General features: G+C 51.1%; 1 protein-coding gene across 1 annotated transcript in view; it reads right to left on the reverse strand.

Annotated features, from left to right (window-relative positions):
• LOC144107888 (uncharacterized) overlaps positions 1–8233 on the reverse strand; it is an 84150-nt gene extending 75917 nt beyond the window's left edge. Inside the window, exon 1 of the mRNA XM_077641110.1 lies at positions 7183–8233. The gene's annotated coding sequence lies outside the window, so the exon portion shown is untranslated. The remainder of the gene's footprint in view (positions 1–7182) is intronic.
• Between the last annotated feature and the right edge of the window lie 13877 nt (positions 8234–22110).

The raw sequence follows: 22110 nt of genomic DNA on the forward strand, positions 1-22110 counted from the left end.
GCCCGAACCGAACGACAACAGTGAGGCCGTGTGGAACCGCTTTGTGGTCAGCGCGAGAGGGGTGCGTGCAGCGGTGCGGTCGTTATAATACAGCGGCGTTTCATTGCTCGGAAAAGGATAGAGCCGGCGGCTTTGGTGCATTGTCTGCTGCGGTGCGCGCGGTCAATGCTCACCGAACCGTGGCCGATACGGCACATATCGACGAAGCGGTACCGATCCGAAATCGCCCCGACGGCCTCCTTTTGAACTTGGTACCTTTTTTCGGCGTCGGGTACTTCGTATGACGAGGGGAGGACTGCAGTAGCCGCTCAAAGAAATATTCGCCCGAATGTTGGATTGACCACTGAAGAGGCAGAATGGTCACATTACACACGGATCTGCGGTCTGAACAACGTTTTCACTTGTCCGCAGTGAGCTCGGCAATGCTCTATTCTCGTTTTCCGAAGGGTGTCACGTCACTGCATTACAAGACGTAATTTTAGCGGTATGCCACTATTACTACTGCAACGACGACGCCATGAAGCAAAAAAAAAAAGCAGCAACAACCACGACACTAATTTCCAGCAAATTAATGCCGAATTTCGATCGGGAAAGCGCAAGTGACAGCGTTTCTTATATAAAACTCGATGCTCTCAAGAAGGCTGTGTGCAGCAGTTGTATCTCGACGGAAAGAACAATCCCGGATGGCATTGATGATGATGATGATGATGATGATGATGATGATGATGGAGCACCCGAGCACCGAAGCCTCGAACCAGTCTCCGGCACTAATCCTTAAACTGTGAGAAGAATTGAAGAAGGAAATGTGGCGAAGCCGCCTGTATATAGCAGCCAAGCCCCAAGAATACGTAAGCACACGCCTTCGGACCTCGCCGCGACTCGCGCGTCGCCCAACGGAAGAAGGCCAGGGCGCTCGCGAATCCGGCGATGGCGAGCGGTTTCCGCTTTTTCCGGGAAAACATAGAAGCCGGATTCGGCCGGAGAGGCAGACCAACCCGCCGCCCTGCCTTATTGCTTCTTCGTTTTGCGGTCTCCGTATTGCGGTCCTTTATTTGCGGCTGGTAATTACGCAGCGCGACTTCTCCATTAGGGGCACTCCGGGTGCGCCCCGATTCTCTTCGGGCGCCCGCAAGGGAGCCGCAGGCGACGGAAAAGCGTGCGAGCGCGTTCGTATGTACCTTGGGACACTTAGCCGCACAGTAACAGCGTTGACGAAGCCATTATGTAGAGGGTTTCCACCAAAGTCACTACATCAGCCAATTTTACGTCCTATATAGCGCCCTTGGGTGGGACCACGGGGGTATAGATCGCAGAGAGAAGTTTGCGCTAACCCTCTGCCTGCTGTGTCACCGCGGTACTTCCAAGTATGCATGCACCACAAGACACGTAAAATCTTTTTTTTTTAATTTTTAATTGGTTTTGGGGAAAATGAAATGACGCAGTATCAGTCTCATGTATCGTTGGACACCTGAACCGCGCCGCAAGGAAAGGGATAAAGGAAGAAGTGAAAGAGGAAAGGAAGAAAGGTGCCGTAGTGGAGGGCTCCGGATAAAATTTCGACCACCTGGGGATCTTTAACGTGCACAGACATCGCACAGCACACGGGCGCCTTAGTGTTCTGCCTCCATAAAAACGCAGCCGCCGCGGTCGGCTGCACACCATACGTACGTTGGTACACACGTAAGGTCAACAGCGTGGCTTTTTGGGCTTGTTGGTGCATTATCATAGCGAGACTGGAGCGCATCAGTGGACATGGACTCACGAAGAAGAAACGAACAACATGAGTGCTCGTGTTGTTCGTTCCTTCTTCGTTCATCCTCGCCCAGTCTCGCTATGATCACGTAAAATCCACGACCCACTTCTTCAACAGGCGCATTTTTTCGTTGTTATTATCACCATCATCATCATCATGATCAGCCTGTCTACGTTCACCGCAGGACAAATCTTTCTCCCGTATCTTTCCAATGATCCCTGTCCTGTGCCTGCTGCGCTGTCTTTATATCCGCCTGCTTCCTAATCTCATGCGCCCACCTGACTGTCTTCCGCCCCGTGCTACGCTAGCGTATCCGCCACACTACTGGAGGAGTGCGTCTAATGAGAATAATTTTGTAGTTCAGAGCGTCCTCGTCGCAAAAAGGTTGCAGAGGAGCTGTCTGCAGCGACTAATATGCGACTGCTTGGAATCATATGGTTGGAGTTGTTGCGAGGTTAGTACGCTCTCTGTTAAGTCCTCACAGTAAAGGGTGTCTATCAAAAGGCGCTGCCATAATAGCTGCCACCGGAACAGCCCAAATGATAGCACCACCATTTTCGCTCAGTTCATGAACTTAATGTTCTAAACAGCCGAGTTTGTCAAGTGTACCTAGGGCAGAACAGATAGACTTACAACTTTGCGAGTTTCTTAAAATGTGGATTTTGCAGCGGATTCGTAGCTGTGCCGCTGTTTATGCTATGTCAAAGAGCATTATTTATGATGGGGAAATAAATGGTGGCCCTAAAGGCCGGAAGTCTCTAAGCGAGTCTCTGAAGGGGCACTTTTTTTCAACGTGTGCGTCAAAGAGAAGTCAATTTTTGGCAGCTGAATCCACAATTAACCGCGCCAAATACGAATTTCGCACTTCCAAGCATCCCCATGGTTAATGAATGATCGCAGGGCTAATTTCGCCGCTGAGTAACTGTATGAAACTGAGTGGTAGTGGGACTCGGCTGCTGACCCGAAACACCCTGTTTAGATTCTAGCGGTCTCATTTCGATGGAGGCGAAATGATCGAGACCTGTGTACTGTGCGATGCCAATGCACGTTAAAGAACCCCAGGTGGTCCAAATTATCCGGAGCCTTCTACTACGGCATCCCCCATAGCCTGAGTAGCTTTGGGACATCAAACACTGTACACCACCACAACCGCCTTCCTTTAAATCTGCCCCTGTTGCACCGTTTATTGAGAGAAGACGCTTCGCTAGGCCTGAGAGAAACAGACGGCGGAAGAAAGAATGAAGCAGGAAAGAAAAGAGGAAAAGAGAAAGGAAGGAAGGAGGAAGGAAAGAAAGGAAGGAAGAAAGGAAGAAAGGAAAAAATAAAGAAAGGAAGAAAGAAACCGGAAAGCTAGTGGCAAACGTCGGTGAAAATGAGCAACCCGATTCCGAAGAACCGCGCCTTCATTTGGTACCCGCGCATAGGGCGAGCTGCACGGACTTGTTTTGGATGATGTCGTCCGACGTTCGTGCGCGGAGGCTCAAAAGAAAAAAAGAAATAAAGGACAGAAAGGACGAAACAGCAAATGTCCTACTTTTCCCGAGCAAACGCTCATACAACGAGCCGTCCTGATTTCAGAAAAGAAGACGGGAAGAAAGAGGTAATACAGGACGTTTCTGTTTACCACGCGTCAAAATAACGCCTAAATGTGCAGCTGCAGTTTGGAAGCGGAAACATGGATGTCGGAGATGCAGTGTGCGAGACGAAGCTGAATGGGGTGGAAGGGAAGGAAGAGTCCGACTTAGCGGCGCCAGTCGGAGGAACGAGCTAACATTTACGCTCTGGCTCCTTTTAAACAGGGACAAAACGTAAGCTGCCATAATGACAATCATTTTTTAAATCTGGGCCGTCATTTTATATACCCTGCTGCGAAGAGATCAGTCTAAGCCGAGCAGTTTCTATACTTCCTTTTCCCCAAGCAGCACAGGTAATTGGCCCAACTTTGGAGAAAGGTAGTCTCACATTGGTATTTTGTAGCACCAGCGTTTGCCAACATATTTCCAATATTGGGCCAGTTATCAGTGCAGCTTGGGTCCTTGTCACGTGGACGTCACTCGTTAGACCCGTCCGTAGTGTTTATGTCAGTGCAACGAATTCAGGAGGGCGATGCAGCGCACAGCATCTGGCCAATATTGGAAATGTGTTGGCCAGGACCGGTCCTATAAACAACCAACATTTGCCAGCACATTTCCGATATTGGCAGGATGCCCTGTGCTGCTAGGGTTGCGGGAGGATTCAGTAAATCCTGAAGCATCGAGGATATGTAGGTCATGTCAGGGTAGTTTCGCTTTACTGAATCGCACACACAAAAGTATACTGCAGCTTGCTTCCCGACCGACGGACATAATTAAGCATTAAGAGAGAAATTATTAATTTAAAAGGAAAACACATTCGATTTTGAATGTAAATATATGCAAATGGCGCTTGGGCCGACTTTGTGGCTTGTCGCATGATCGCCATAGCTGTCCAGCCACGCAGTGAGAAGCGGCCGAACGGTGGGAAAGATAGTCTTGTACACTGCCTAATGGTTGTACATTGTGCTTAATACCTAGCGTGCAAAGCTGCCGATGTTTGCTGGGACAACACATGTAGTCAGTCAGCTATCCAAAAACAAGAAGCTCAAAATAAAGCCGAAATAGGCCGAGCGCTGGTGTTGAACGCGTCGTCGCTAACTATGAGTCGTAAACGTTTCGAGTGAAGCGTTCTATGCCCATCTTTCAGTAACGAATAATTCCATATTCCTCATTTCCGCTATTATTCTTGATGAGGAAACCAGTGAGGAAGATAGGAAGAGCTAGAAAAGGCAGGCACACCCGACGAGACTGGGTAATCGTCATTTGTGCCTCCGTTTCGTCTTCTTCATATTTTACGACCATAGCCGTTAATGTGGACGCACTCTGAGGACTTTTGTAACTGAAACTCGTTGCAGTTGTACTCGTAGTTTTATTTATTTGGCCTGGTTCGGCTTGACTTGGATTGCCGCCCAAGTAGATTGGCGGTAAGCCAAGGCAACACAAACCAAGAGCCAAGCCAAGAGAGAGATCAAGAAGAGAGAAAAAGACAGACAGGTGAAAAGAAAGGGAGAAAATGGAGGGACGGTGTTAGAGAGAGAAATGATGGTTTAGTTGGTTTATAGGGGTTTAACGTCCCAAAGCGACTCAGACTATGAGGGACGTCGTAGTGAAGGGCTCCGGAAATTTCGACTACTTGGGGTTCTCTTACGTGCACTGACATCGCACTGTACAAAGGCCTCTAGAACTTCGCCTCCATCGAAATTCGACCGCCGCGGCCGGCATCGAATCCGCATCTTTCGGGTCGGCAGCCGAGCGCCATAACCACTCAGCCACTGCGGCGGCCTAGAGGAAGAAATGAAAGACCAGACAAAATTACTTGGTAAACAAGGGTACGGCTAGACTCTGATAGCATGTTTCAACTAAGCCATAGCCGAGTTTACCCAGGAATGTTATTTTGTGCGGCTTTCTCAACACGCACCTAACAATTATAGCTCAGATTTCGACTCATTGCTTCTGTATGTCCCAGTTGAAAATCACCGAGAGGAACAATATTTTTTTTTTTGAAGTGCGGCACGCTCACAGCCGGAACCAGATGAGAAGTAAAGAGTTCCTGTCTGTAATTATCTTTCCAACCCGTGCAACAGTTTTTAATCTTTCTCGTTTTTTTATAACTCGAACACTCGTCATGTAGTCTCTGCTTCCAACCTCTGGATATCATCTCCAACGTCCAACGACGAAACCCTCTCCTTCCGCGAGGCGAGGTGAATTCCAACAGGTGGCAACGGAGGGAACATGACGTGTGTTTGAGTCAAAGGCAGAAAAACCTGGCGTGGCCCCACGCATGCACTAAATTTCACAGCGCGAAGGGTCTTCCTTCCCCCTCCCCTTCCGTGATGAGTAGGAGGAGGAAAGAGAGAGGAGGGGGAGGAGAAAAACGCGGTGGCGCTTCCTAATCGAGGTCAGCCCCTTGCGAGTAGTAGTGGGCGTGGGGCCAATTTTGGATCGCTGTTATGCGCGAGGGTGCGCAATATGACATCTCCATTACGCCGTTCCCCTGCACTACTACACGTACTCCCCGGCTCATCTTTACGGGGACGGGTCGAACGACCCCGCAATTATTACTCGTAGGCTTATTCCAGGCAGCCCTTTTATTTTATTATCCTCTGCTTTTCTGTAGTCGTGTCTGTGTTGCCTCCTGCTTTATGCATTCGCTGCGCGCACCGCAGTACACGTTGACGCAGAAGGGTTACACGCGGGATTGACTCTATAACTACGCTGCTGAAACTGTTCGCACGGAGCGGGTTTCCAATTAATGGCCATAAAGCGGCTGCGACTGGGAGAGCTAATGTGAATAACTGCACATCCGGAAAGCCAATATTGTGAGCGAGTACCAAACGAACACGCGCGCACGGTGTATATGTGTGCATGCATGCGCATGGTCACACAAATACGGTAAGCTGAACGGGGCGATATTGGCCAGATTTACAACGTGTGCTGTGGCGGAGCATACAGACCAGTGTGATTTGATACTGTCGTGCTTGCCACCCGTACTCATTACACATGGAGTGAACAAGTGCGTTGAATTAGGAGAACACGCCGTTTTCTTACTCTACGACTTCCCGTAGCACAAAGAAAAAAAAAAGACTACACCTTGCTGTGTCAACAAGTTGTATACCTGTGACGAAAGGATGGTGGACCCTAGTGAGTGATCCAGAGTGTAGGTTAAGTTGAACGCATTCTACGGGGATACAGAAACACCAAACGTTACACATGAACCGACATTTGCGTCTAGGAGCGCTACAGTCAGCGCCAACCAGGAACATCTTAAGTAATAACAACAAAAGCAACTTTGAAAGATGACAAATCTTCTAGGGAACGCCGCGTCGACACGAACTGCGCTGGTCATTCATGAGTGTCAAGGCAGGCTTCACGGCTGCCGCCGCGTTAAATTCCGCAATGGTCTCAACGTAAGAACCACTCAGCCAGTTCACTCTTGCAATAGGATAACTTTCAATGATGCTTTAGAAAAGAAAATTGTCAGGTAAAAAAAAGAACACACGGAAAAATATTCCAGGAAAGTTCTTCAAGCAATTGAAAAACCAGTGGTATGAGACGCAAGTACAGACGCCAAAACTAGGCAAGCAGAAACGGACACCCCCTTTTTTACGTAGATTTACAAACCTTGCGAGCAGCGCTGAAAATGCTACTTACTGATTCATTTTTTACTGTCTGTTGTGACAATGTATGGACCAAAACAAATCAACCAGATTCGCGGTAGCGTAAAGGAGAAGATCATCTCTCTATGCATGAAAAATTAAACACGCAAAAAGTCTGACAGGCAGGCAATACAGCTTGATCGTAGCGAAGCGCCACTGTGAAGAGATTAAAGGGTTTAAAAGACGACGCAATACTCACCGCTTAAGCCGGTGCCTCCGAGAAAGCAGCAAGACGACGTCCGATGCTTCCGGTGATCGATCAGGCCCCTCGGAAGATGGCTTACAAAAGAGGAGAAAAACCAATCCAGCAGGAAAAAAAAAAAGCAAACTGGCTTCTGGCGGCACCACACAATCCAAGCGTCTACTTGGGGGGCTCCCAAAAAAGCAAGCGCGCTGCGAAGATGGAAAGCGGTGGATACACAACTGACAACCGAAACCGACGTGGTCCGCAAGGGAAAGTGGCAGAGATGGACTGGGGGAAGTTGACTGCAAGCCGTGACCGCTTGGGTGCGCGTCTTTGTGTGTGCTCTATGGTGCACGTCTTTAGCCCTAGCGATATCTCTAGAGAAAGCAGAAAGTCTTAGCGACAAAATGAAACCGTGCAGCAAGCTGACTGGTTAACGCTTGGCTGTCTGCAAGCGCTACGTCAGCGCTGAACACAAGTCCTCACTCGGTGACGGTAGAAGTGGGCGCTTTTCGGGTCACTTCTTCGCTCGTCCAACGTGCACGAACACTCAACACTGAATGCACCAGTGCCTTCTTCCTTCTCTGGGAAGGCGGTGAAAGAGCAACGTTTAGACGCACGATTAGACGCGCACGATGTTTGGCCGCTCCGCCTTCTGCAAAACAGCAGTCGGCCGTGTGGGTCTAGCGGCTTAGCACAAACACAGGTCGAGCACAGGAGAGCGGCAGTGGAGCCACTGGTTGCGTGGTAGCCAGGAGTACGCTGTATCCGAGTCATCCATGGTAGAACATGCTGAGATCGGTGGTAGCTTGGTTTCTATAGCCACGAACACCCGGAGAACTGCTCCCACCACGACTGAAGGCTCCGAAAACGGCTGTGCGCAGGTTAACGCTTGTCGGCGACTCCAAACAGCATCCATAGAGCGAAGCGGGCGTTATGTATCCATTGCCACCCGAGAAAATGACAGTGCAACGCGACCTCCTCAGACAGCGAACAGCGAAAGACGCTGCCGCGAGCTCTGCAACCGGCGCGAGCAACCGGCGCGGTTGGGTCCGCTGTCGCGATTGACTGGCGCACGCGGAGTCGAGGGCCGCCCGCGCGCCTTCCGGACGAAGGTGGGGGAGGAGGAAAGAGAGCTGGTTGCACCCACCACTCCCCTCACCCCACCACCGCCGACTCGAATCTGGGAGAGCTGCTCCGCTTAAGCGGCTGAGGCAACGGCGGCGAGAGGCGCGAATCCGTCCGAGACGTCTACTCTCCCTCTTTCCTTGCGCGTGGCTTCGTCCACGTTTTGGTTTCGTTTTTCGACGTTCCTAACCCGCTCTCTCTCGTCCGCTTCATCAAGTTTTTCTGCGTCCCGCTCGGGGTCGTCCGTGCGTCGCAAGAATTGTGCCTTGATGTGTCTCCCCTTCCCAGTACCCTTCGCGTCTCCCTCTAGATTCTTAAGTACCTCTCTAGAAGACTGTCGCCTCTCCTAGTTCATTATTTGTTTTTGGTTCGGTGTTTGGTGCACTTTTTTCTGCCTGTGCTTGTGTCGGTGGAGCGATGACTTTCTAGGGGTCACGGAGCGCACCGTCGCTTTCGCGCCAGGTCTGAAGGGAGTAGGGCGACGCCTGTGCTCGAAAGCGTCCTGCACAGCAATAGGTGCTCCAGAAATGACGTTTTCTAGCTCTTTAGGTCTTTATAAATTCATGTAATTTATAGGGCAACCCAAAGCACTTCACTGGCTAAAAGCATTCCCCTGGCCTGGTGCACGACTTCTCCACTCGGAAGGGTAGTGGTGGGATGGATGTCACCTGTAGGGTTAAGACGGTCGAGAATGTAACGACCGTGCTTGGTGCGATAAACGCGGTGTATCTGAGCAGTCTTGTGTGCTTCGATAAGCTCTGTGAGGGTGTTGCATACCCCGAGCTGCAGCAGACGCTGCGTGCTGGCAGACTAGGGCAGTCCCATCCTTGCCGCCTTGAACGGCCAGCGGATTGTGATATTTACCGCCTCTTCGTCTTTTCGGCGCAGGTGGTAATAGGGGTATGTGTAGACAATCCTACTGAGGAGGAAGGCTTGTGTGAGGTGGCAGAGGTCGGCCTCCGGGATGCCTCAGCGGCGAATGATGCCGCTGATTTGATGGGCTGTGGTTCGGTGGCGTTGGATGGCTTCCGAGTTCTGCGTGTTGTTCTGCACCAGCGTACCTAATACGCGGATGGTCTGCACGGGAGGTATGAGGTGGGTGTCGATGTGGAGCGTGATCTGGTCTTGGAGGTCGAGGACAGGTTGGCGAACCCGCCTATGCCGGATGACTAACAGTTCGGATTTTGTGGGAGAGCAAACGAGACCGTTTGCCTGCACGAAAGCATGGACGGTGTCGATTGCTTGTTGGCGTGAATCTTGTACCTCCCCGTCCGAGCCAGAGATGGTCCAGAGGGTGATATCGTCAGCGTATAGCGAGTGTTTGATATGGGGCATGGTGTCCAGAAGTGAGGGGAGGCCTCGCATAGTGATTTAAAGAGGAACGGGGAAGAGACTGCGCCCTGTGGTGTTCCCCGGGTGCCCATGGTGATTTTGTCGCTACAGAGCTCTCCAATGGTTAAGTTCTGTAGTGCGGTTTAGGAGAAAGTTGGCAATATAGTTTAAGGGGTATTCTTCTTAATGCCCTGATGCCCCGCCAACGGGCTATCGTGGGCAAGCCTTAACACCTGTGATCGGCAAGACTTGGGAAGCACTAGCTGTCGAACCTCTCTGCCTGAGGCGAAATTATATAGGCGGTACAGCAAACCATTTTCAACAGAATACGAGTGCGAAGTGCCGTGCTTGCCATGGAACAACTTTCCTACTTTCACCCAACACGCCTTCAGTGACTCGTCTCTTTGCTTTGTTTCTAGCTTTCCTTGGTGAACTTCATGGTACCAACGCTTAAAGCAGCACTTTCCCTCCTTCGTCCGAAAACTTCCTTTACAGCCAACACCACTTTTGGGCTGTCGCCTTCGCCATTTTCACTGGAAAGCTCGTCATTGCCTATTCCAGGACATAATTTAGCAGCGCCTTCCGTTTTCTTCCAATTAATATCTGGATTTGATAGCTCATGGGCCTCCGGTATATTTCCAATTATGACATCGTACAACGGAGTCTCCAGGCATTTCACAAGCGCCGTGCCAATGAAATAAAGGGAAGCGATATAGACTCTGCCTCCGGAATTTCCAGACTACTGTCATTAACAAGGAACGCCGTAGATGTCGAGCCAGTGAGAGCTGAGTCAGGAACTAGGGCTCTCCGCACCACCACTGTATTGCTCCCCGTGTCTCGTAAAACACGTACGGGTAGGCCTCGGAGCTCGCCCTCTAGTACAGGCATGTGTTGGGCGTCTACAGGCTATTTCTAGACAAGTCCGACCACCACCTTATCCTCAGCTGGTTCAAGCCTATCGGCTGCTGTGTACACCGTTTCATGCGCAACACTCTCTAGCTGAGCACAAGACGATTGCTTCGAGTTTTCGTGCTTTCTTGAAGGAGCTTACATCATGCCCTGTTTTTCGACAATAAACACAATAAAGCTGGTTTGACTTAGAGCGACAGCCGGTACCCTTATGTCCAGGTCGATTACAATTGAGGCACCTTTCTAACTGTCTACGTGATAGAACATCCTTCTCTCTCGGGATGCCCACCTCTAATAATTCTTTGAACGAAGACAAGTTTCTTTGCCGCTGGGCCTCTAGAAAGTTGTCTGCTGCCTCAGCCATTTTGTCCGTCTTGCACTCTTTCTCGAAGAAAAATCGCCAGCCGACTATAACAGTTCCTCATGAACTGTTCGGCCACCAACAAGTCACGTAGATCATTGTACGTTGTGGCCGTTCCCGACATCTCGACCCATCGATCGAAAATACTGAGCAAGCGGGTAGCGTATTGCTTGCCTGTTCCTTTATCTAGCGGATTGCTTTTACGAAACCTTTCGCGATAACCCTCTGCTGTGAACCGAAAATGTTGGAGCAGGGCGCTTTTGCCTTATCATAATCCACCGAATCTGATGGAGACAATCGACCGAACACAGGGAGAGCCCCAGCTCAGGTGCTTCAGTATCGATGGCAGATGCCGGGGCTAGCGAAAATCTTTTCCTTCTTTTTTATTATTATTTTAATTAAGAACACTTACTACTACTTCTTTCAATTTTCAGTTTTCTCTTTTTCTCTATCTCCCTCCTTTATCATTTCTTTACGGCGCGGTTGGGGTGTCCGCCGAGATATGTGAGACGGTTACTGTTTCTCGCCGCGCCATCTGGCATGACGTCACACCGCGCGGCTCGCCGCCGCCGCAGTTTGGTATGACGTCACACCACGTTCCTCGTCGTTGCGCTCCCATGTTTGAGGATTGAAAAGGAGAGCTCGCGTGCGCCGCAACCAAAGTTGTGTCGTCTTTAAGGCGACAACACAGCTAGACAACCAGACTAACCTGGCCTTGCAATCAAGGTTAACCAAGGCTAACCATGCTGTGCCTTAGCTTTCGCCACGGATATACGGGAATATAGCGGAGCTAAGCCACTGCCAATTTTGTCTCTTTCTCTCGCTCCCTAGTCACTACTTTGCACGCGCCACTACGTAGTAGCACTGAGCCACAAGTGTACCGCCGCTACGCAGCGCTGCGCCTTACCTCAAAATCCAATTTTAATAATAATTGGTGTTTGGGGAAAGTAAATGTCGCAGTATCTGTCTCATATATCGTTGGACGCCTGAACCGCGCCGTAAGGGAATGGATAAAGAAGGGAGTGAAAGAAGAGAGGAAGAAAGAGGTGCCGTAGTGGAGGGCTACGGAATAATTTTGACCACATGGGGATCTTTAACGTGCACTGACATCGCATAGCACACGGGCGCCTTAGCTTTTTGCCTCCATAAAAAGGCAGCTGCCACGGTCGGGTTCGAACAAAATCCAACTTTCAATTTTCAGTTTTCTCTTTCCTCTTTCCCTCCCTCCTTTATTCCTTCCTTTACGTCGTGGTTCGGGTGTCCACCGAGATATGTGAGACGGTTACTGTGCCATTTCCTTTCCTCAAGAACCAAACAAAACAAGTGAGCCGACGGCGTTCATAGAGTTCATTGGCGTTGACAACTTTGCAAAGACCGTTCATTTTAACGCGATGGCGTTAAGGAGCTCGTGTCGCAGAAAAGCCGGTGTCGTCGGCGCCGGCGTCTTTGGCCGTGAGCGAAAAATGGCGCATCTCGGTGGACACCTCAACCGGGCCGTAAGGGAAGAGATTTTAACGCGAATGCGTTAAGGATTGATAGATTGATTTGATTGATTGGTCGATTGATCGATCTATCGATTGATTTTTTCCTTCCCTTACGGCACGATCCGGGTGTCCAGCGAGAAATGTGACAGGCGTCATTTCCTTTCCTTGAAAGCAGTTGTTCATTTAATTTTCCTTCCTTTACGGCCCGGTTCGGGTGTCCGCCGATATATGTGTGAGACAGGCGCCCTTTCCTTAAATTGTCCAACGGGCCGCGCGTCGCGTCGAACGGGCGATGGCGTTTCTTGTACTCCACGGCAATGCTGCGACACGCTGTCGCGTCTCACTCTTGAAAACGAAGCTTAAGCGTCCTCCAATTTTTCACGAAAGGAAAGGCGCACAACCGGCTTCGTGGCTCAGTGGAGACCTCAATCTCGCTTTCGCTTGGTATATCCTGAATTATCTGGGCTAAGTCACATTAATTTTTTCACGGACCCACGAAAAAAAAATCCCACTGCTTCGTCCTGTCGCGCGGACGCCAAATGTCGCGAGTGGGTAACGCGTCCCCGACTTTCTGCAGGGGAACGTTATCGCGAGCAGATTAGAACAAGAGGACCAAGAGATCAAAGAAAATAAAACGAAGCCGTATTTATAATATCAAGGAAAAGGGACCAATAAGAAACGGACACGAAAACAATAATAACAATAATAATAATAATAATAATAATAATAATAATAATAATAATAATAATAATAATTGGTTTTTTGGGGGAAAGGAAATGGCGCAGTATCTGTCTCATATATCGTTGGACACCTGAACCGCGGAGTAAGGGAAGGGATAAAGGAGGGAGTGAAAGAAGAAAGGGAGAAGAGGTGCCGTAGTGGAGGGCTCCGGAATAATTTCGACCATCTGGGGATCTTTAACGTGCACTGACATCGCACAGCGCACGGGCGCCTTAGGCGTTAGCCGCCGCGGTCGGGTTCGAACCCGGGAGCTCCGGATCAGTAGCCGAGCGCCCTAACCACTGAGCCACCGCGGCGGGGACACGAAAACAAGAAAAACACACACTCAACACGCGTACAACACTACAGCATAACAGGAAAGAGTTCACCAGGTGCTGAGCGTCGCAGGTGCAGCGGGGATGCCTTGCAGACAGGGCGGACGCGGGTGGTTGTAGTGCGACGCGTCGCTGGCGCTGCGTCGAAGGAAGCGACGGAAGGGAGACAGGTGGTATTAAGGAGTGGAGAGGAACACTGGGAGACGCCGGTGGCCTCCCGCCACGAGCCCGAAGAACTTGGCAGCAGCAGGAAAAACGTAGCCAGGTCCCGTCGACGGCGTCACGAAACACCAGAGGCTTAAAGCAGGCTATCCAAGAGAGATAGAGAGAGAGAGAGAGAGAGAGAGAGAGAGAAATAACATTTGTTTGCACCCGTCACAAGGTTGATGGGCATCCGAGGCGCCGCTCGGTCCCAGCCATGTCCTCCCCCTCAGCCGTCGACCGGGATCTCGTGGATCTCAGCAGCGGCAAGGGCTAGACGGATGACTTCAAGTTGTTTAGTTTCGTCCTCGTTGTGAAGCAGTGCCTCCTAGGACACAGAAGAACCGACAACTGGGCGAGTTGGTGCATCATGGACGTGGTAAAAGACAGCGCAGCGACGACGGACACGTACGAAGAAAGAAGACGGACAAGCTCCCAGGACTCATCCGTTCTATCATGTTGTCCAAAGCTCGGACATGTCCATATCATATGGAACGTGTCCACTATGCCTTTGCAACGTTTGCACCTGGGGCTGAAAATCTCCGGGTGCCACTTGCTGTAAAGCTGAGGGTTGGGGAATAATCCGGTTTGTAGCTTGCGCCACGCAACCTCTTCGTTTTTGGTTAGCTGCTTACTCGCTTTCGGAAGTACCGCTCTGCCTAATATGTAATGGTTTAGGATGTAATGCTTTAGGTTTAGATAGGCTATCCAAGAGTGCCTTTCGGCAACACGGACCCTCAGTCCATCGGCTGCCACCTCCACACTTGCAAAGAACGCAGGAGGCTTGCGTCGGTGATCCAAGGGAGGTCAACGGCAGCACGGACCCAACGTCCGACGGCTGCCACCTCCACTTTTGAATGACCCGATCTCCGCTGCGTTGTCTTCCTCCACACCTCGGTTTTCTGACACGTCAGCTCTCCGCTCCTCGTGCTCGCCACGCTCTTCGTGGCCGTCGCCTCGCACACACCCTTCGCACGCGCAACGCTAGGCTGGCACGCGCAGCGCTCCGCTGTCCGACGCACCACTGTCGACGCACCGCGTTCACAAATCCTCCGAGGATCTTTTGTACACCTCACAGCGACACGTTGTCGAACGCCTTACTGACGTCGAGCTCGAGTATGGTGCGTGTGGCCTGAATGGGATCCGAGTCGAGTATGTCGTGGTGTATCTGCCATATGATGTCCCAGGAGGAGAGTACAGCCCGGAAACAATCATGGCGTGAGGGAGGAGGTCCTGCTTTCTACGTGGCTGCGAAGTTTGTGTAGAATTACGTGCTCCCTAACCTTCCCCAGGCAAGACGGGAGCGAGATCGCCGGAGGTTACCCAGCTCGAGTCATTTGCCTGGTTTGAGTATGAATGTTACCTTGGCGTGCTTCCAAGGCTATGGAAGGCGGCCTTCATGCCGGTGGTGGTTGAAAAGGCCCGCACATGCTTCGACCGACTGGTCGTCGAGGTAGTGAATCTGCGTCTTGTTCGTGATCTGATTGCTTGCGTTAGTAGCTGGTAAACATAATACAAATGTCTCCATATATAGACACGCTAACCTGCCTGTATCTTTTGTGCAAGGCCACTGGAATATGATCCGTAGAATGCGATATGATCAGTGTTTGGGTGTCAGAACACCCCCGAAATTTTCTGAGCGCTGCATCCCCCTCCCTTCTTACGGCCTTTTTTAGTTTTTTTTTCAGGAAAGGCATTGACGTTGTAACTGTCTCACATATTTCGGGGAAAAAATCAAGACTCCTATAACACACTACGTGATGACTGTTATTTATTTCTTTATTAGTACCTCAAAGACCCCATTGAAGGGGTATTACATGAGGGGGTGGAATTTCAGCAGTACATTTCTCCTATGGACGTTCTGAATAACGATGAGTCGATCTGATCAACGATGGCGTTTGGCAGGTCCTTCCAGTCCCTTGCTGTATCAACGGAAAATGATGACAGATGTGCAGAAGTGCGGGCAGGGGGAGGGTAGACTGCCTTCCCGTGGTTTGTGCGATTGGAGTTGCGATGTGTGGGGCTGATAATAGAGTTGAGATGCGGATGATAGAATTTGCGAAACAGACATAGTCTGGAAATTTTTCGGCGGTTCGCTAAAGTAAGAAGTAGTAGTAAATAGAAGCTCGGCTCGTCGTAATGCAGCCCTCGTACTGTCTGATAGACCCGCCTTGGTGGCTCAGTGGTTAGGCCGCTCGGCTACTGATCCGGAGTTCCCGGGCTCGAACCCGACCGCGGCGGCTGCGTTTTTCTAGAGGAAAAACGCTAAGGCGCCCGGGTGCTGTGCGATGTCAGTGCAGGTTAAAGATCCCCAGGTGGTCGAAATTTTTCCGGAGCCCTCCACTACGGCGCCTCTTTCTTCTTTCACTCCCTCTTTTATTCTTTTCTTTACGGCGCGGTTCAGGCGTCCAACGATATATGAGACAGATACTGCGCCATTTCCTTTTCCCAAAAACCAGTTATTATTATTACTGTCTGATAGAGCATGAATTGGAGCGCTAGGTTTCCAGGGATGTTTCTGTTCCTATTAATGAACTTGTCCTGCAAAATACGGCATACTTGCAAACGAGCTGCCGGTATGGACATCGCACAGCACACGGGTGCCTTCTGCGTTTCGCCACCATCGCCTCCATTGAGTACCCGGGTTCGAACCCGACCGCGGCGGCAGCGTTTCCATGGATGCGGAACGCAAAGGCCCCCGTGTTCTGTGCGATGCCAGTGCAGGTTAAAGACCCCCGGTAGTCGAAATTATTCCGGAACCCTCCACTAGGGCACCTCTTTCTTCGTTTCTTCTCTCAGTTCCTCCTTTTTCCCTTCCTTTACAGCGCGGCTCAGGTGTCCACCGGGATGCAAGGCATATACTGCGCCATTTCCATCCCCCAAAACAATATTAATAATCTTAATGGGCGCGAGAACTGTCTCAATTTACGGTGGACACCTCAACTGCGGCGCCGTGCGGAAGAGACGGTCGCGGGAGTGAAAAAAAATGAAGAGAAGCATGCACTTCAGGAATAAGGGGCATGGCAAAGGAAATAAGGAGAGGTGGTGGTGGTGGAAACATTTATTGCCAAATACAGAGGGGGCAGACCTCCTAACATGGCACGAGGCAACCCCTTACAGGGCAAAGGACAGCCCTTGGAGGGCTATCCGCTTCAGGGCGTCGGTAATTATCCGGCGCTGGTCAGCAGCAGCGGAGCTGGCCAGGACAGTCTCCCAGTATGACTCCGCCGTGGTGGGGGATGGAGGGTGTGGGAAGGCAGGACATGTGAGGAGGACGTGAAAGAAGTTACCCGGTTTCCCGTAGAGCTTACAGGAAGAGAGGAATTGATCGGGGTAGCGGGCACGAAGGAGAATAGGGTAGGGAGCAGTTCGGGTCTGGAGTCGGTGCCAGTGGGAGGCTTGGGTTAAGGTTAGGGATGGAGCCGGCGGTGCGTAAACGCGCTGGGTATCTGGGTAGTAGGTAAGATTACCTCTTAAGGTAAGCAGACGCTCCCAGGATGGTGGAGGAGGTCCAACTCCGCCCCAGAAAGAGAGACCTCGGGCGAGGGAGTGGACCTCCTCGTCACCCGGGGGAGGGGGGGGGGGGCTGCGTGTGCGAGGGTGCAGATAAGGGTTACGGGTTGGGTGGGGTGCCAGAAGCGTAGAGGCCGAGCCGCGGTGCTGGATATCAGGCCTTCGGCGGAATTGGATAGGGCGGATTTTGAGTCGGAGAAAATTTTAGTAGCAGAGGTGGAGATGTGAGCGAGTGCAATGGCCGCTTCCTCTGCAATTTCCGATGAGTCTATGGGGTCGGGCCTGAATATAAGCGACGTCAAGAACCATGCGGGAGCACGACGAGTACGCTACCTCGGAACTGCTGCCGTAGAGCTTGTGCAGGACTTTGGCGCGGGCTGCCCTGCGTTCTCTGTGGTGCTCGGGGTGCATAGAATGGCAGCGTTGATTTTGAGTTCTATATCGGCCGTGATCTACGAACTGTTGGGACAGTGAGCTCTATGCATCACGTGGGCCGAAGAAACAGAGAATTAGCTAGCCTATTTCAAAAAGGCATAGATTATTCGGCGCTTTCAAATAACTACTGTAATTAAAAAAAAAACCAAGGACTTGATTATTACGAGAGCACTGTTGTGTAGAAACCCGGCACATCATAATGCAGCCTTCGTACTGTCTGATAGAACATGAGTGGTAGCGCTGGGTTTCTAGGGATGTTTTTGTTCCTATTAATGTCCTTGCCCTTGAAAAATAATGCGGACTTGCAGCAGAGCTGACGGATTTTGACCGTAGGAAAAGGCTGTTAACCAAGCCTTGCAATAATAATGCAACTATACGGAAAAAAAGTTGAGGTTGATGTCCACGGTTCGATAAATGGTCATCGCCAGGACGTGTATATGCGGGGTCCGTGGCTGCTGTTGGCTCCCTTTTCAGGCGAAGGCATTCAGTGGCTCATGAATCCGCCGGAAGTGTCCGTTAGTAGGAAGTGTCCGCCTCGCCTGTCAACCAAATAACGTCGTCAAAACTAAAGTAGCAAAAAACATTAAAAAACGAATGAAAGTAAAAAAAAAACGACCACGGTTCGAACCCGACCGCGGCGGCTGCGTCTTTATGGAGGAAAAACGCTAAGGCACCCGTGTGCTGAGCGATGTCAGTGCATGATAAAGATCCCCAGGTGGTCGAAATTATTCCGGAGCGCTCCACTACGGCACCTCTTTCTTCCTTTCTTCTTTCACTCTCTCCTTTATCCCTTCCCCTACGGCGCGGTTCAGGTGTCCAACGATATATGAGACAGATACTGCACCATTTCATTTCCCTCATAACCAATTATTATATAAACTTTAAATTATAGGTACAGGGTCTTCCACTCTTAGGGAGAACACGCGAGCGCGGGGACACCCTCCTGGGAACGCGAGTGCGCCTCCCGCGTCTGCTTATCGAAGTGAAGTGGCAGACGACGGAAAGCACCACGTCCAGGTCCCTCTGCACCTGGGCCACTTTTCTTTCGAAGTGCGGCCGTTTCAGAAACACTGGCGCTTGGAAGAGTACATCCAAAGAGTGGAAGACCCCGTACGTGGTCGGAAAAATATTCTGGACAGCAGATAAACGATGACCTGGAGACAAGAGAGGGTAGGGCACTATTGGCCACCTAAAGTACCATTGGCTACCTTACCTGGAAAATGCCGGTGTGTAATGAAGCCTCTAAAGTTAGTCACGTGATGCGGGAAATGGCGAGAAATAAACGAGATTTCGAATGAGGGTGACCTTGGCGAAGCTGGTGAAATAAGATATCGTCGCGACTGGGTTTCGAACCCGCGGCGGCGCGAACAGATCAGCTTAGCTGGCCAATGCACGAAAGCACTAAGCTATCGGCACAGCCGATCACGCCTGATGTTACTGCAATACGCTCTCGCGCTGTACATTGTACGTCGTCGTCTTTATCAGTTTCCATCTGTGGTGCACAAGTGACAGAAGGAAAGGAAACGCGCTTTCATTCGCGCTTTCAGCCACGTGGCGTCGGTGTCATAATAATTGTTTTTTTGGGGAAAGGAAATGGCGCAGTATCTGTCTCATATATCGTTGGACACCTGAACCGCGCCGTAAGGGAAGGGATAAGGGAGGGAGTGAAAGAGGAAAGGAAGAAGGTGCCGTAGTGGAGGGCTCCGGAATAATTTCGACCACCTGGGGATCTTTAACGTGCACTGACATCGCACAGCACACGGGCGCCTTAGCGTTTTTCCTTCATAAAAACGCAGCCGCCGCGGTCGGGTTCCTGCGTTTGGTGTCCACCTGCAAAAACATGCTTTCGTGCGTTAAATATCCCCAGGTGGTCGAAATTATTCCTGAGCCCTCCACTACGGCACCTCTTTTTTGCTTTCTTTTTAACCCCCCCCCCCCCCCCCCTCCTGTATTCCTTCCTTACGGCGCGGTTCCGGTGTCCACCGAGATATGAGAGACATATACTGTGTCATTTCCTTTCCTCAAAACAAAAACCAAAATTAGCCAACCACAATATTCCATGGTTAGCATTGCTAAACTGCCAGCAGCTTATTTCATGACACTCCGTAAAAACAAGCGCGCGACATGATAGCCGGGGGTACAGTCAATCTAAAAGCTCCTCTCCATACGAACAACTTGTCAGCTGTGGCGCCGATTAGCTGAGCTGGCGTTGAATAGCCTCCCTAACGGTGCACACTTTTCCATCGGGACAGCGCGCATACACGCTCGCACACAACGTGTGCCGGTGCCCTTGACTCGCAAGCTCATTCGTACAACGAGCTACGCTGCCCTCCGTGTAGCGAAGCGTTCTTGCGAAAGTACCTTCTTCGCCTTGGGCATTCGTCTTGGACACACCACTAACGAAGAGGGAGAGGAGTCAGAGGACCGTTCGTTGGCTGCCAGAGCCAGCGGCGGCCGCTTCCTCGCGTTGTTCAGAATCGCACTCGGCACTCCCTCCTCTGTCCTTCCTTAACTAGCTCCCGCTGTAGGGCGCTACGCGCTTTGTCCGCCGCGTGAGTAAGAGCACGGTACGGGCTGACTCACGCATCCTGTTGGCCGGCATTAAGTGCGCCACCGGACCGAACGAAATGTGTAGCGGCAGGTGGGCATGGGTGAGCCTTGGCCCTGGCAGGGGACGTCATGTGAAACTGTGCGGGGTGCCTTGTCACGCCCCGAAAAGAATAACCAGGTCAGGGGAACTAGTTTTCGAGAAGATGGTGCCACTCTGAGTGGCTTTTTCAGCTGGTGAGAAACCTTTCGTCACACTCTGTCGGCCAAGCATGGAGAGATGTTCCTTTTGTGTGCGCTGGTAATTGAATGATCTAATGCGCTTCCATGGGGGGGGGGGGGGGGGGGGGGGGTGCGAAACCAGGGAGACTGTGTTATGTAGCATGAGTTAGCGGGATCAAACTGCGGCCATGATGGATGCATTTCGATCAAGGCGTAAGGCGAAAATGCTTCCTTGCTGAAAATTCCGTGCAGATTAAAGAGCCCCTCATGGGGGGGGGCTTGACGCAAGGCACGGCTGATTGGAGATGAATAGGAGAGGCCTTCTCCCTGTAGTGGGCGAAATCGGGGCTGCTGCGGCGACTGCAGATGCGACATGTGTGAAGAAAGCGAAGAAGGCAAGTCTTCGTGACGTTAATGGCCATGACGCTCGGCTGCTGAACCCAGGCTCGCGGGGTGATTACTGCGTTTCGATGGAGGCGAAATGAAAATGAAACCAGTTTGCTGTGCAGTGTCAGTGCCTGTTAGAGATCTGCAGGTGCGAAATTAATTAGGACCTCTCCACTACAGTATTCCTCAGAACTACCATACCATACGATGCCATACCATACCGGACCGTGCCGTATCGTATCATAAAGTACCATACTATAGCATACTATGCCATACCACGCCACACCACACGACACCATACCATACCATACCATACCACACCACACCACACCATACCATACCATACCATACCATACCATACCGTACCGTACCGTACCGTACCGTACCGTACCGTACCATACCATACCATACCATAGCAGATATTCGCGCAGTGGAGAATTGTGAAAACATTCCTAACACAAAAGTCTAGATTCGCCAGGTGCGCATACACATACATAAACTGTTCCTGAGATACCAGCCTTACATACCAAGGCGCGTAAGAAAAGGAAGGTCACATAAAGCCTGCAGGAATTCAAGAGGTAAAGCTGACGCGCGTGAATATGACTGATTGAGTTATCACCTGCTCTGGCCTACGATACATTTCCTCTCTCTCCTCAAACCTTCCGCCTCTTTCTTTCAGTGTGCCCTTATCGTCACAGCGTATTATGCATAGGATTCGCGCCGGCGTGCGCATCGTCGCACCCCGTGCCCAAAGGAGGCAGAGCGGCTGAGTCGCCCCCATTCCTAGGTGCCCACGCCGCCAAGCCGAGACCGCCACGCACCCCACCGCCGCCACTCTCTCTGTATGTCAACGTTTTATGTTTGTTTGTTGTTTTCCTCTTTGACGTCGTGCACGTCCACCGGGCTTCTTTTTACGCAGGTGGCCGTCGCCTCCCCAACGCCTTGTTAATCACCCTCCCTCTCTTTAGGGCTCGCTTCTTTACGCCCTGAGGCTGGGAAAAAAAAGACTTTCGCCCACCTCGCTCGACAAACGCGGAGAGAGCGGGGCGCACCACAACAGGTGGATCAGTTGTGGGCTCAGCTCAACTCCTACTTCTAGTACTCGGGGGCTGTTCTGGCCTCCTTGTGTCTGGAATCCTTCAGGATTTAAACAAAGCTGAAAAACCCTGGGGAAATCGGGGAGGACTACAGTAATTTCCACGAGCCTGGAGGTCTGCTTGCGATTGTGTGTTCAAGCTTATATATGGCGCAAACTTGTGGACCAGTTCTTTCTTACGGTCCAGGAGCGAAGATTCCAGCCAGTCCTGCACAGATGAGAGTGTAGTGAGGTGGGGAAATGGAAGGTGTGGATTAAAAAGAATGGGGGGTG

The sequence above is a fragment of the Amblyomma americanum genome, chromosome 10 (genome assembly GCF_052857255.1).
Source record: "Amblyomma americanum isolate KBUSLIRL-KWMA chromosome 10, ASM5285725v1, whole genome shotgun sequence".
NCBI lineage: Eukaryota > Metazoa > Arthropoda > Arachnida > Ixodida > Ixodidae > Amblyomma > Amblyomma americanum.